At 41.1% G+C, this 15,897-nt stretch overlaps 1 protein-coding gene across 1 annotated transcript in view; it reads right to left on the bottom strand.

The window, feature by feature from the left end:
* Nucleotides 1–15,897, bottom strand: part of mbnl2 (muscleblind like splicing regulator 2) — a 135,963-nt gene that overhangs the window by 109,711 nt on the left and 10,355 nt on the right. The gene's annotated exons all lie outside the window — the stretch shown is intronic.

Genomic DNA, 15,897 nt, shown 5'->3' with positions numbered 1-15,897 from the left:
GATAATCTGGAATCAGATACTGGGTTATATGGCAGTGTAGATCCAGCCTCACTTGAGAGATCTATATATATAAAAGGATAAAGTTGTGGGGGCAGTGACTATAACAACAAAACTAAACATCCCAGAAATACAAAACTTGGCAACACAATGCAAAAGCCTTGCCTCCCGGTTACAACAACACAACCACACCACAAAACCACAATCCGCACCCACAAAACTCACAACAAAACATCATGACTATAACAACACAACTAAACGCCCTAGAAATACAAAACTTGGCAACACAATGCAAAAGCCTTCCCTCCCGGTTGTAACAACACAATCACACCACAAAACCACACTGGACCCACAAAACTCACAACAACGCATCGTGACTATAACAACACAACTAAATGCCCCAGAAATATGAAACTTGGCGACACAACACAAAAGCCTTCCCTCCCGGTTGTAACAACACAACCACACCACAAAACCACAATCTGGACCCATAAATCTCACAACAATGCATCGTGACTATAACACACAACTAAACGCCCCAGAAATACAAAACTTGACAACACAATGCAAAAGCCTTGCCTCCTGGTTGTAACAACACAACCACACCACAAAACCACAATCCGGACGCACAAAACTCACAACAAAGCATTGTTACTATAACAACACAACTAAACGCCCCAGAAATACAAAACTTGGCACACAACTAAATGCCCCAGAAATACAAAACTTGACAACACAACGCAAAAGCCTTCCCTCCCGGTTGTAACAACACAATCACACCACAAAACCACAATCCGGACCCACAAAACTCACAACAATGCATCGTGACTATAACAACACAACTAAATGCCCCAGAAATACAAAATTTGACAAAACAACGCAAAAACCTTGCCTCTCAGTTGTAACAACACAATCACACCACAAAACCACAATCCAGACCCACAAAATTCACAACAACGCATCATGACTATAACAACACAACTAAACGCCCCAGAAATACGAAACTTGGCACACAACTAAACGCCCCAGAAATACAAAACTTGACAACACAATGCAAAAGCCTTGCCTCCTGATTGTAACAACACAACCACACCACACAACCACAATCTGGACCCAAAAAACTCACAACAACGCATTGTGACTATAACAACACAACTAAACTGGATGGCCATCTCTCGGAGAGGTTTGGGTGGGTTCTTCCTCCATGACAAAAAGAAAGAAAAGAGTTGGACTGGATGCAAACTACAAATTCCAGCACCCCATGGCATGGAGTCCATGCATTTCAATTACAGGCCTCTTCCTTCTCCCTTTCCCCGCCATCCAACCCATTGACCCAGTTCCATGGCTCCGCAGGCAGGAGAGGCTGGGACGGATAGAACGAAGGAAGGAGGGAGGGAAGGGAAGCGAAGTAACATCAAGGACAAGAGCCCTCCCTCTCTGCCCGGAAGGCCAAGAGCAAAAGGGAGAGAAAGACCATTGATCCGGTTATATTTACCCTCCTTTCTGACCAGTGTGTTCTTTTCAGTGAGCTCAGGATCAGAGCAGAGAAAGGGAACAGCAAAGGAATAAAGGAAACAAGGAGAGCACTCTATCTATCCATCCACTCATCTATCCATCCACTCACCCACTAATAATAAACACCTACACAGGCAAGAATCAGCCATGCACTAAGTCTACAAGGCCATTCAGTGCTCATCCATCTCCTACATTCCCTACATTCACACTTGGCCTCCAAAAAAAAACAATTACAATAATAACAATGACAACAACAACAATAAGAATCAACACCATCACAGGCAAGAAGCAGCCAGGCTGAGAGGCCAGTCAGTGCTACACTGGGCCTCTAAAAAACAATACAGTAGCATCTAACTTATCCAGCCTTCATGACCACTACAACAATACACTACAAAAACAATAATAATAAACACCTACACAGGCCAAAAAAAAAAGACAATTGTACCACAATAAGATATTTTTATTTATTTATTTATTTATTTATTTATTTTTCAAACTTATATGCCGCCACTCCCCTAGGGCTCGGGGCGGCTTACAAGAGCCGGCTAAAATCAACAATTTAAAAACATCTTAAAACATCTTTAAAACATCTTTAAAAAACATCTTAAAACATCCTAAAAGCACCTTTTAAACATCTAACAGAACTCAAACGCCTGCCGAAACAGGTGAGTCTTACATGCCCTGCGGAAAGCCGACAAGTCCCGCAAGGCACGGTCTTCAGGTGGCAAGGTGTTCCAGAGAGATGGTGCCACTGCTGAAAAGGCTCTGCGTCTAGTTGCTGTTAGACGCAAGGTCTTAAAACTGGGGACTTCCAACAGGTCTTGGTCCTCAGAATGGAGGGATCTCTGGGGTTTGTAGGGAGTGAGGCGGTCCCTCAGGTTCATCAGCCCTAGACCATGTAAGGCCTTAAAGGTAAGTACCATCACTTTGAAAGTGATCCGGTGCTCAATTGGTAACCAGTGCAGCTTCCGTAAGATTGGTGTTATGTGGCATCTCATCGGGACTCCCGCAAGGAGCCGGGCAGCTGCATTTTGCACCAATTTGAGCTTCCGGATCACCGACACAGGAAGGCCAATGTAAAGGGCATTACAGTAGTCCAGTCTCGAGATGACCGTAGCCTGGATCACCGTAGCCAGGTTGTCCCTAGACAAATAGGGGGCTAGCCGTCTAGCCTGCCGAAGATGAAAAAAGGCGGTTTTGCTAGCGGCGGAGACCTGGGCCTCCATTGTCAGTGAAGGGTCCAAGAGGACTCCCAGACTCTTTACTAGTGAAGATGGGCGTAGCGCTTCGCCATCCAGGATTGGCAACTGGATATCCCCACTGCCCGGTCAGCCCAGCCATAGGATCTCCGTCTAAACCGCACTCAGCAGAATCAGACATCACGATTAACAACAAACCAAAGACAACAGGGATCTCAAGCAATTATCAATCAACACAAAAATTGAAGAAGGTAACAGACTTCAAATACTACTACTAATGTGAGTATAAAGAAGGGTGGAGGTCACAGCATAAATACAACCTAATGTAGACTGACCAACACCACCAGACTAAGCCACAGCAACACGTGGCCGGGCACAGCTAGCAATAGATATTTTATTTCAGTCCTGCCCAACAATAAAACAAGAGAAGATTAAAGTCAGAATCTGTTAGATTCTACAGCCCCTTTCAGTACCTAAACCAAGAATGCTAGAAGTCTAATCTATCTACAGCAGTGGTTCTCAGCCTTAGACTTCCAGTTGTTTTAGACTTCAACTCCCATAAATTCCAGCTAGTTTAGCAGGTGTTAGAAATTGTGGGAGCTGAAGTCCAAAATACCTGGAGAACCAACAGTTGGGAACCACTGATCTACAGGTATATCTCAGTTAAAGGAGGCAACGTGCCCCTGGGCACCATTAACTAACAGGGAAATAATAAAGATAGGGCTCTATACTACAAAAAGAGAATGTTTCAGCATTTTTACCCAAAATTATTAATATGGACATGTGGGATGAAATAATCAGTGCAGTAAGCCTTGCATACATCAATATAGACCACTTCAAGGCTTTTGCCAAAATACATCAAGGGAACATATTTTCTTTCACTAACCTCCATAATTTCAATTTTGGTGGCCAAACTTAAAGATCTATGTCCCCCCCCCCCCCCAAAAAAAAAAAAACATGCCAAGGAAGGAAGTAACACAGGTTTATTTATTCTCTTCTTTTCTCCTCTGTTTTTTCTGAACACATGTGTTTAGTAAAGGATTCTGGGGACAGTTGACATCTACCTTGCAGTCTTTACTGAGTTGTTTATCGCATACATGCTACTGCAATCCAACTTTCTTCAACTTTCCTAAATCATCCGACTAATGCTGATGCTGCCGAAAAACATCCAGATAGAGAACAAGAAAGGAAGGGTTGGTCATGTGTAAAAATATTTCTTTCTTTCTTTTTTTAAAATAAGCCTCTTTATCAGAGCCTTTGTTTATTGAGGGATGCCGTATTTATATCCTCCATAGTTAAGCTTGGAAACTATAAAGCCAAGGCCCACAATAGAAAGGAAGTGGAAGGAAATGGAAGAAGACCAGGTCATCATGGCAGTAACTGAACAAAGCAGTGAATTGTAAGCAAGCGTTTATGGCTGGGTGGATCCAGGCTTATCTTCCTTTCTTGGATTATGGTGTGGCAATCTTTGTTCCTCCAGCTGGTGCCAGAAGCCAGAGTAGACTTCCCTGAGCTCTGCAATCCTGAGGCTGACTGAAGAGAGAAAGCAAGCAGGAGAGACACAGCTCTTCCAGTTTAGCTAAGGAATTATGTGAATTCTCATGATATAAAACTCCTTGGGTCTTGTATACATCCATTTGTTTCCTTCGTTTGGAGGCTACTTGTAAAGATTCCTTAGATTTATACTAGAGCTATACAAGATTTTAAAAAATAATTATGGCATGGTTGAGGTGATCCTCTTGTTTGAAGGGCAGATTCCTCCTTTCTGAATTTTTTTAAAGTTACAGTGTATAAGGTTACAGTGCAAAAATGACATTTCAATAATCCAAGCATGCATTATAACCAAAAAAGAATAAAAGGCGGAGTAGAGAAATAAAGGATGGAAGAACAAAATGAAGCAGCTGGTGCCCAAAGTTCCAAGAAAACTTCATCACATTTACTAAATTCCACTGAGGGCTACACTTAAAATCCGGGAAGCCACTGTGCTTATCACATTAGTTTGGCTTCAAAGGTAGGACAGAGCATTCTTTGCGTATTTTAAACGGGGGTGTCAGTATTCTTTTAAAACATTTCAAGAGGTGGTGGGGAAATTGATTTTTTCAGTGATCCAGATGTTTGGCTAATTCTGTAATGTAATGGCATTCGTTGCTCCAATTTGTGGGGGGAGCCAAACGTACTCTTTTTAGGGAAAGTTCCACCATTACCTTTTGTTCACTGAGTTTTTACTTTAAATTCCATTGTTGTTGTTGTTGTTGTTGTTGTTGTTGTTGTTGTTGTTATTATGTCATGTCTCCATGCTATGCAGTCCTGGGAGTCATGGTTTTCTCTGGGTGCATTTACAGTACGGAATGAATGCCCTTGCACCCCACTTTAAATACCATAGCTCCATACTATGTTGTCCTGGGAGTTATAATTTCCTAAGGTCCATACCATTCTCTGGGTGCATCTTCACTGGAGAATAAATGCAGTTAGGCCTTACTTTAAATGCCATGTCTCCATGAGATGGTATTGGGAACTACAGCTTCCCAAGGTCCATGAACCTCTGGGTACATCTACACTACAAAATTAAGGCAGCTGGACCTTACTTTAAATACCATAGCTCCATACTATGCAGTCCTGGAAGTCATAGTTTTCTGTTTGGGGGGGGGGGGGAGTGTGGATTGCCGCTTTCCCTCCCTCCCTCCCTCCCTCCCTCCCTGCCTGCCTGCTTCTTTGCTTCTGGAATTGAAGACACATAATAGCTGAGATTTCAAAGAGAGTAAAGTTTTTTTCCTACACTACAGAGGAGGAAACAACTGAGGAGGGATGATGGACTGCAGTGTGATGAGAACTGTACTGAAAGAATACTGAAAGAATATTGAATAACACAGATAGATTTAACAGCGTGATGAAGGTAGGGAAACTCTTCCTTTCATTTCAAAACTGAGTATGACTGAGCTCTACTCTGCCGAACACTTCCCTGCCTCAATGCGATTGGTTCAAGACAGCAGAAACATTTGGATCAGAACTACTGGAACAAACACCATGGCTTCCTGACATGTTTGCCCCATCTGGAGGATTTCACAGACGTGTGTATTTAATACAAGTGTTTTAAAAATATATTACCAAGGGACATTTGAGAGTATACCAGGATGAACTTCTGTGAAGATTCTTGGAAGGGCTCCATCCCTATGGTGTTTTCATGCCAATTCCAAGCTGCATTATATGTGTATGTAGAACCACCCCCACTGAAAATTCAGAGATGAGGCTTATCTATGAGTGGTCTTTGCTCCTAACACATTACCATGAAGACTCAACAACAATAATGCAAGCTACCAGACACAAATTGAATCCCAAATGATGTTGGACTGATGATTTCTCATCTCCTCTGCTCAGTTATGAAAATAAATAAGACAGATATTACAGTATTACACATACACATATCTGTCCTGGTATCTGTAGGGGAAATGTTCTGAAACTTAACACTATTAGCAAAAATCACAGATACAGTAGAGTCTCACTTATCCAAGCTAAACGGGCCAGCAAAAGCTTGGATAAGCGAATATCTTGGATAATAAGGAGGGATTAAGGAAAAGCCTATTAAACATCAAATTAGGTTATGATTTTACAAATTAAGCACCAAAACATCATGTTATACAACAAATTTGACAGAAAAAGTAGTTCAATACGCAGTAATATTATGTTGTAATATTATGTTGTAATTACTGTATTTACAAATTTAGCACCAAAATATCATGATATATTGAAAACATTGACTACAAAATGGCTTGGATTATCCAGAGGCTTGGATAAGAGAGGCTTGGATAAGTGAGACTCTACTGTAATAGTGAACTCTTTTGAACAAACACATTCTGGTGAAAGTATACCACGTAGGCCCCTTCTACAATGCTAAACAAAATCCACATTATCTGTTTGGAACTGAATTATATGGTAGTGTAGACTCATATAATCCAGTTTAAAGCAGATCTTGTGGATTATCATCTGCCTTGATATTCTGGGTTATATGGCTGTGTGGAAGGGGCCCGAGATCCCGTCTACATTGCCATATAATCCAGATTATCAAATCAGATAGTCCACATTATCAATGTGGATTTTATACAGCTGTGTGGAAGGGGGTTCAGTTTTTCATGAAAGAACTCCCTTATGTATGTGAAATCATGCATACATTTTATCTGCTTCCTTGTACCACCCATTACGGTGACTTAAGTGATCAAGCATAAATAAGTCATCCATTGTTCTTAGTTCTTCCTCCTCCATTTTTATCTCCTCTTTAATTTAAAGGAGGAGGTAAAATTAATGTTTGTTTGACCTGATGAAATGTTTTAATATGTCTGCTATCTCCAGGATTCTAAGGCTGGATCTACACTGCCATATAATCTAGATTATCAAAACAGATAATTCACATTATCTGCTTTGAACTGAATTATATGAGTCTAGGTAAAGGTAAAGGTAAAGGTTTCCCCTGACGTTAAGTCCAGTCGTATCCGACTCTAGGGTTGGTGCCCATCTCCATTTCTAAGCCAAAGAGCCAGTGTTGTCCGTAGACACCTCTAAGGTCATGTGGCCGGCATGACTGCATGGAGCGCTGTTACCTTCCCGCCGGAGCGATACCTAATGATCTACTCACATTGGCATGGTTTCGAACTGCTAGGTTGGCAGGAGCTGGAGCTAACAACAGGCGCTCACTCCACTCCCCAGGTTTGAACCTGGGACCTTTTGGTCTGCAAGTTCAACAGCTCAGCGCTTTAACACAGAGCCACCGGAGGCTCAGTGTGAGTCTACACTGCATTATAATCAAGTTCAAAGCAGACAATCTGTAATTTATATGGAAGTGTAAATGGGGCCTTGGATATGGTGTTCTGTATTTAGATGTTTTGTTTCTGCTATTGTTTTAAAACTAAATCTCTGCAGTTCATCCTAAATATTCTGAATAGCCCATTCAAGGCAAACCATTCCTCCATCACAGCATCCTGTCATTGTTTTGCACAGCAAGCTGCTTTGAATGATAGTAAAGCTGAAAAGGGACACTGCAAATTGAACATTAGTATATTTGACTAAAATGAATTATGTTAATTTTTGCTACGCTAGGCTATTTAGACAATAAGCTAATTAGTTGAAAACAAAGAAATCCTCATATTGGCTTATACGTTGTGCATAATTTTATCATGTTTTAGGATTCCATTTTATTAAACTGTTACCTTCATAGAGCTGCTTACAGTTAGCATTTTAACTAGGGTTAGCAAGCACATTATGAAGCCTCAGTTGCATACTCTTTATTTGCTCTCTAATGCCTCTACCACTGATGGATGGACGGAAGGATTGTATAAACTTCCTCCTCTGCCTACTAGGCACACAGGGTTATATGCAACAACAACAATAAAAATAACATTTTCCATTATATGAACATACTATTAGGCTGCTTCTTAGGCCCCTTCTATGCTGCCCTGTATTCCAGGATCTGATCCCAGATTGTCTGCTTTGAACTGGATTATATGTGTCTCCACTGCAAAATAATCTGGGATAAGCAGATAATCTGGGATCAAATCCTAGGATATAGTGGCAGTGTGGAAGGGACCATAGATATGCTCTTCCTCATTTTCCCTTGTCTCCTTCCATTGTCTTCCTAGAATTTCCATGTCAGTTGTATGTATGAAATATTCCCTCTTTATTGGTAAATCTGAGTAAGGCCCCTTCTACACTGCCATATAAAATCCAAATTATCTGCTTTGAACTAGATCATATCGCAGTGTAGACTCACATATTCCAGTTCAAAGTAGATAATGTGGATTATCTGCTTTGAATAAGCCATACTCAAAGCATAAAAGCATTCAATTGTGTGTTCCCTCAGCGATATGTCCTACTTCTAGGACTTTTCAAAGTTTGCAGTAAACCATGCTTTCTGATGATATCTGTCAAAACCCTTTGCAGATTCCATCACTTCTATACCTGCTATGGTTTTGTGATGTTTACTGCAACTAAAGCTATCAGAGAGGCTTTAAGAAAAGCAGGGCAAAAGTAATAAACACTGAACATAAAATCAAAAATTCTTTGTGAATGTGAGCATGCACTTTAGAGCATGCTACGGAGCTTCTATATATAATGATGTTACCTAGCACACATTTGTCTTCTTTGAAGTGCTGATGGAGAAGTCAAAATATTTGTTTTTGGGGAGGATTTGAACCAGTCATCCTCACAATACCTTTGTGTGCCTGCATGTGTGCATGAGAGAGAGTGCACTTCAGCAGAACACTGCTGATCACAGTCTCTTTGGCTGTGTTTGCTGCTTCTGTTTGAAGCTCTGTGTTTCATGAATATCTATTGGAATATAACAGACCTGCAGGTCTAGTTCTGACAATGTAGATTGGTTCCCTCTGTGTTTATGTGGAACATGGGCACCGTAATGGGATAACATCTGGCTTGAGCTGGTAGAGTTTCTAGGAAAATGATTGGTTTACCATTTTTCTGGCATTTTAGAATTTTCCAGGTAGAATTTGTTTCCAAGTAAAGAATAAGGGAGTCTAGAACATGGTCATCAGTCCATCACCATAGCAGCATCATACCTCCAGCCCTGATATAACATGAGTATAGGATTGCTGTGCTCATCAAAAGAAACATAACTGCCTATTGAATGGTGACTCAACATGTAGGTAAATCCCCACTGATCAGGACCTAGCAACAGGATTTCGGTATTCATACAATGCTGTGCATGTTTTCATGTGTGCTGTTAAGTCATTTCTGAATTATGGTGGCCCTAATGTGAATCATTCACAGAGTTTTTCTAGGGCCGAGGGTGTGTAACTCAGTCAACTCCACCTGGTGGATTTCTATGGCTGATATCAATACAATCCTTGATTCTTATGGGACCTGTCAAAGACTCTCATCTACCTTTTCCAATACTAATTATTTAATATTTTTTGTGAAAGTTCCTATTTTTTATCTTTTTGACACAAGCTTTGATTGCACTCCATGATGGTTAAATTAATCCCATCAAGGTCAATGAAACTTTAAAAAGCATCATTTAATAGTTTTAGCCACACCAAGCCCAGAAACTCTGATTTGTTTAATTATATTCCAGAGATGCCTCTATCTAGATATACACAAAGATAGGAAAATGAACACAAGAAACCTTTGACTGAGAAAATAAGGCAAAGATAAGTGCATTGGGAAAAGTCTATGCCGCATCACTTTAGCTCTTGACTCACTAAAAATGCTCCTGTATGCATGAGCTATTTCTTAATGGGTGGAACAGATGTTGCTGATAACATTTTAATGGCTTCTTATTATGTAAAGTCACTCAAATTGCACTTCAGCTCACCTTGGCAGAACAGCTAAGGAGGGCTTTTGCCTGAAGACAAAATGGCATCATGTGTGGCCACCCTGTTAGGCCTTTATTGTATGAGCTTCTGCTACAATTGCATTGTCTGTAAAATGATAAGCAGTTGGGATTGTCCATATTCAGAACCTTTCCAAGATTACAGCATCCATGAGCACCAAACGTCACTGCACAAGACTGCCAACCCACTACCTCCTTCAACACTGTCCTTGCCCCTTTCATTATTTCTTTCCAGAAAAGTGTCAGAAAAGGTGGGAGGGGAGAGCACAAGCAAGTGACTTCCCATCTGAATACATGGCCAACCAAAAACCAGTTGAGCCCCCCCTCCCCCCAGAGAAGTCTTCTCCACCTCTCCTCCTTCTCCTTCTCATGTTTTGGAGTAATGTCGTTGTGAAAGGAAGCTCAAGCATTATCCCTACATGGAAAGAGGCAAGCAGAAAGTCAAAGTCAGTAACGTCTGTCCACTTTCTCTTGTGTTCTTCTTCTAACCCAATGCTATATACCCCGATCCTATAGCAACATGGGGGGAAGTGAGAGAGGGGTGAGAATGCGGTGATACCATACCATGTCTTTGTACCATTGTAGCAACAGAGACTTCAGAAAGGGGCTGTCTCTTCAATCTAAACACATACACTGGCAACCCAAAACTGGCATAACCATGCAACTGAACTTAAACACAGAAAATAATAGCATGACAGAAGTGGGAAAGGATACCAATAAATGATTTTTTGTCTTAGTAAATAAAATAATTTAAATGGCCTCTTGTGGAACAACAGAAGAACAACAATGTTATGCTTAAAACTTGGTTATGGGACCAGGTTTTTGAGCAATAGATGCAACATTAACTGTAAAAATAAATTTATGGTGAATAACTGACAGATCTGGATTATGACTCAGAATGTGTTTCTGAATGTATATTTATATGGTTGTTTTAATCATTGTTATTGTTTCAATTGCAATTGTTTTTATATACTTTGTTTTGTACCTTGTTGTAAGCTGCCCTGAGTCTCCCCTCGGGTGTGAGAAGGGCAGGATATAAATGCTTGCAATAAATATACAGTAGAGTCTCACTTATCCAATATAAATGGGCCAGCAGAACCTTGGATAAGCGAAAATGTTGAATAATAAGGAGGGATTAAGGAAAAGCCTATTAAAAATTGAATTACATAATGATTTCACAAATTAAGCACCAAAACATCATGTTTTACAACAAATCAACAGAAAAGGCAATTCAATACATGGTAACGTTATGTAGTAATTACTTACAAATTTAGCACCAAAACATTGCAATGTATTGAAAATATTGACTACAAAAACACTGACTACTAAAAGGCAGAATGCATTGGATAATCCAGAATGTTGGATAAGTGAAGGTTGGATAAGCGAGACTCTACTGTATAAATAAATATACGGTAAGCCCCAACACAATATGCAATATTCAGATCCAACTGCAATTTACCTGCTCCATGCAAGAATGCTCTTGGTCTGAAACACCACACTTTTATACAGAATCTTGTTTAAAGCTTGCTGGTGTAGATCATTGTTTCCAGTATAGGCAATCCCCGCGTTACAATCATCCAACTTACAAACAACTCATATTTAGGAACAGGGGTGAGATAACAGGAAGCAAGAGAAATCTAGCCCTAGGAAGGGAAATTCACTGCTGAAAAAGTTATGGTAAAAAGGTGTCTCAACTGAAGCTTTATCACCAATCCTTATTTCCACAGCAAGCCAAATTTTTCAAAATTCAGTAACCACAAGGACAGAAAGTGAGGTGAAATCTTCCAAACAGGGGCAGAGACAGCAAAACAAACACCACGGGGATACCCAAAGCATGCATGTATATGTCTGTGTGAATGTATGTGTATGTGTGTGTGCGCACACGTGTGACTGGAGTTATGCTTAAAAATATACCTGTTCTGACTTACATACGAATTTAACTTAAGAGCAAACCTACTGAACCGATTTTGTTTGTAACTTGGGGACTCCCTGTATATGGAGCACAATCCACATTCTATTCACAATTCACATTCTAATGACACACATTTCCATTTATTTGCCTGGTTCTGGATAGTATTAGATTTGAGATAGCACCTGATTCGAATGCTTCTGAGATTTCCACAAAGGGCAAAAAAAGGTAAGGTAAGATAAAGGTTTCCCCTGACATTAAATCCAGTCATGTCTGACTCTGGGGGTTGGTGCTCACCTCCATTTCTAAGCCGAAGAGCCGGCGTTGTCCGTAGACACCTCCAAGGTCATGTGGCCGGCATGACTGCATGGAGTGTCGTTACCTTCCCGCCAGAGCGGTACCTATTGATCTACTCATATTGGCATGTTTTCGAACTGCTAGGTTGGCAGAAGCTGGAGCTAACAGCGGGCGCTCACTCCGCTCCCGGGATTTGAACCTGGGACCTTTCGGTCTGCAAGTTCAGCAGCTCAGTGCTTTAACACACTTTGCCACCGGGGCTCCTATTTTTAAAAAAAGGTACCCAATTAGTAACCACTTCCAATAAACAAGCAAGGTTTAACACATTGCCCATCTCACTCCATGTGGGCTCGTTACTCTTTTCCTCTAGAAGTAGCCTTTAATTATCAAATGGTGTCTTTCTTGCAGCACATTGGTAGTTTCATCATGCCACAGGATTTGGCACACTAAATGGGAACTGCTGGGATGGTGCCTTCAACTGGTTCAGCCATGAAACTTTCCAAGTGCTTTGGTCCATTTACTACCTTTTAGTAGTTCCCATGTTGTTTGCATCTTGCCACCCAGGTATTTTGCAGACAGTAACACCAATAGAAGAAACACATTTTCAAAGATAAAGCATTAGATTCGTGCCAGCAGATATGAAGGACTTGGAAGTGAGTCATTCTGAGCTATTAGAAAGTTTGCCTTCACATTCAGCATAATCATGTCTCTCTGACATCAGGGTTTAAATGAGCCCAACAGAGGTGATTGGAAAAATAATGTTCTCTCTGGCTATAAAGAGCAAATTAAATTGTGGCAAAGCACTCTTCACACACAAAATAACATTTGTCAAGTTGCTGCCTTTATGTGGAGGAAGAAAGAGCAACTGCACCTTGCCAACTCGTGTGGTAAACATGTGTGGCACACCCAGCATGAAAACAAATCAGTGCAGGGGCTTCACTTTGAATAAACACATTCCCCTGGATTATACAGAATGGCGCAAACTACATTCACAGTTCTTCACAATGAACTAAAGTTTATTTGTTGTTGTTTTCAAAAGAGGGCTGCAGCGCGGTCCATCAGTTGCTCTGCCCACATGCTCTTCTTATTAAACGTCTTTGGAGAAAGTCTGGAGGCCTTGCCAACTTCTTCTAAGCCCAGACTCTTGACTCTCAACTCTGCCCCCTTCTTTTCTAATCAGCTTACGGGCTATCTCCTGTCGACTCTCCCTACAGTCAGTTCGTGTACTAAGCTCCTATCCCCAGCCTTCCTCTTTCTCCTTTATGGAAGAGATTATCCCAAAAGGAAAAAGACACGGGGCTCCTTTCCTTCAGCTGTGTATCTACTATGCCATAACATTGGCTTGTTCACAAGGCTTTTCTTTTCAGCCCTCTTTGCTTTCTTCTTTTCTGGTGCCACTCCAGGTCCTTGTGTTCCTACTCAGAAGTAAGCCTTGTTAAGTTCAGTGGGGCTTAAAACGTTCAAGGGAGTAAAGAAAATCCACCCAGCGCAATGGAACTTTTGAAAACAGATACAATTCAGGGCCGGCCGGAGATAATTTAAAATATTAAGCGGGGGTGGAGAAAAGCGCCCCCCCCCCGCCGCCGGCGCCGCGCAGGGGGTGGGGAAAAGCACCCCCCCGCAGGGGCGGGGGAAGCCTGACGGTGCCCCCCGGGGACCTGCGCCCGAGGCGGCCGCCTCACGTGGCCTCTATGGTGGGGCCGGCCCTGAATGGACTAAATGGCAGGAGTAAAAAATAGGTATCTTCTTTATGACAGCTATCATTATGACAGCTGCGTAGTTTAGGAAGGCCCAGAGGTTTAACTATTGCAGGGAGGAATTGACCCCCAGTGAGAATACTACATCCCTCAATGAAAACTTTCTTCAGTTCCCCAAATTTCTAACATTGCAGTAACTTATAATTTTAGTTCAGCATTTGAAATGGCAGTTTAGGTAGCCAAAAAAGGGGGGTAAAGTTCCCGAGGGAAGAAAAATGCAGCAATTTCTAGATTTTTTAGGAGTGAATTATTTTAAGTTCTTGTTGCAAATGATAGAAATTTGGAGATTAAGGAAAATTACATAGGGAAATCTTCTTTGGGGATGATGCCTTCATTCCCATCCCACCCCACAGCTGCACCGTGGGTAGAACATCCACGTACTCTACATGCTTAGATCCATTGCATCTTGTCAAAAAAAGGAATGAAGTACTTTTTAAAAAGGAGCTGTTTTTAAATGAAAAAGGGAATGCTAATATAATTAACTTCACTGTAACTGTGTTACCCAAATTATAATTTCAGGATTTACCTGATTCTGTGACTAAGGGGGCATCTGCACTGTAGAGTTAATGCAGTTTGACACCACTTTAACTGCCATGACGCAATACAAGGTATTGAACCCTTCCTGCCAAAGAGGCTTGGTGCTTCACCAAACTGTGAATTCCAGGATTTCATAGCATGGACTCATGACAGTTAGAGTGGTCACAAACTGCATTAATTCTACAGTGTAGATGCACCCTCAGATATCAGATAAGTTATTAATTAGTTAAATGAGAGGCAATTATAACTAGCCAACAAGTTTCACATTATTCATAGCCTGGGTCTTTAAAAACAACCCTGCTCCTAGATCTTTGAAAGTCCCTTCGTGCGGAGAAATTCCAATTTGTATGTGAGCAGATCAGAGCCACTGAAAAAGCAAATGGCTTTTGTTGATTTAATTCACAATTATGGTACAGTTGTTTAATTCATTCAAAGATTGATTTTAAGCCAGCAAGTGGGAAGTGCAGCACAAAAGGGCCCTTTGCATCCAGGTGATTCTCCTGTTTTGTCCACCAGACAGACACTGCATAGAGGTGTCCTATCTGTCACAGAAAGCTTAACTCTGAAGCTCTTCCCCCTGAGACATTTAATGGAATCATGTGGAAGAGAAGGAGAGAAACCTAATAAAAATACAGAAAGAAAAAGAAAGGAACGGGGTTTGGGTGGTGGGGGTGAGAAATGGGGTTTTCAACCATTTCTGCTGTTGTTTTCTTCTCTCTCAAGGTTAACATGGTATCAAAGAGGTGGGAGGCATAAAATCACAGAAGGTATTTTCACCTTCAATTCTGTAATGGCTTTAGTGTAGGCTTTTAAACTGAAACTTTGGCAATGAATGCAATAAACCTAAACTTCAATACACTTGAGCATTGCTATCCTTCCCTTTCTAACTTAAATGACATTGAATAAAAGTGGTTTAGCTCAATGATGATGAACTAAATCTCTCCTAATCCCTTTCTTCTAATGCTCCTGTCTGTTTCCCATCAAGGTTGGCAGGGTCGCCCAGGATGCATTGCAGCAACAGGTAGATTTAGTTGTCTTTCCGATCATGATCATGGTTATGAAACCAGAGCCTAACAGTGACTTCGTGAACGATCATTCTCAGGATTTCTGAGCCAACATGGCAAACAAACATGTTGGGGAGGGGGAATTCTGGGAGCTGTAGACCAAAAAAAAAAGTAACAAAAAGCAAAGTAAGAGTTTCTCCTTAGGAGTTAATGGTATGTACTCTCTTACATGACAGAGCATGAAGGGTGCACTCAATGATTCCATGGGTATGAGCTAAACATGTTCCTGTTGACTCTCAGCCATTAAGAACCAAGCCTGATCCTATCAACATGGCCCCATTTCTTCATA

This window comes from Anolis carolinensis, chromosome 3, assembly GCF_035594765.1.
Source record: "Anolis carolinensis isolate JA03-04 chromosome 3, rAnoCar3.1.pri, whole genome shotgun sequence".
NCBI lineage: Eukaryota > Metazoa > Chordata > Lepidosauria > Squamata > Dactyloidae > Anolis > Anolis carolinensis.
This window is presented reverse-complemented; position numbering and strand designations above follow the sequence as displayed.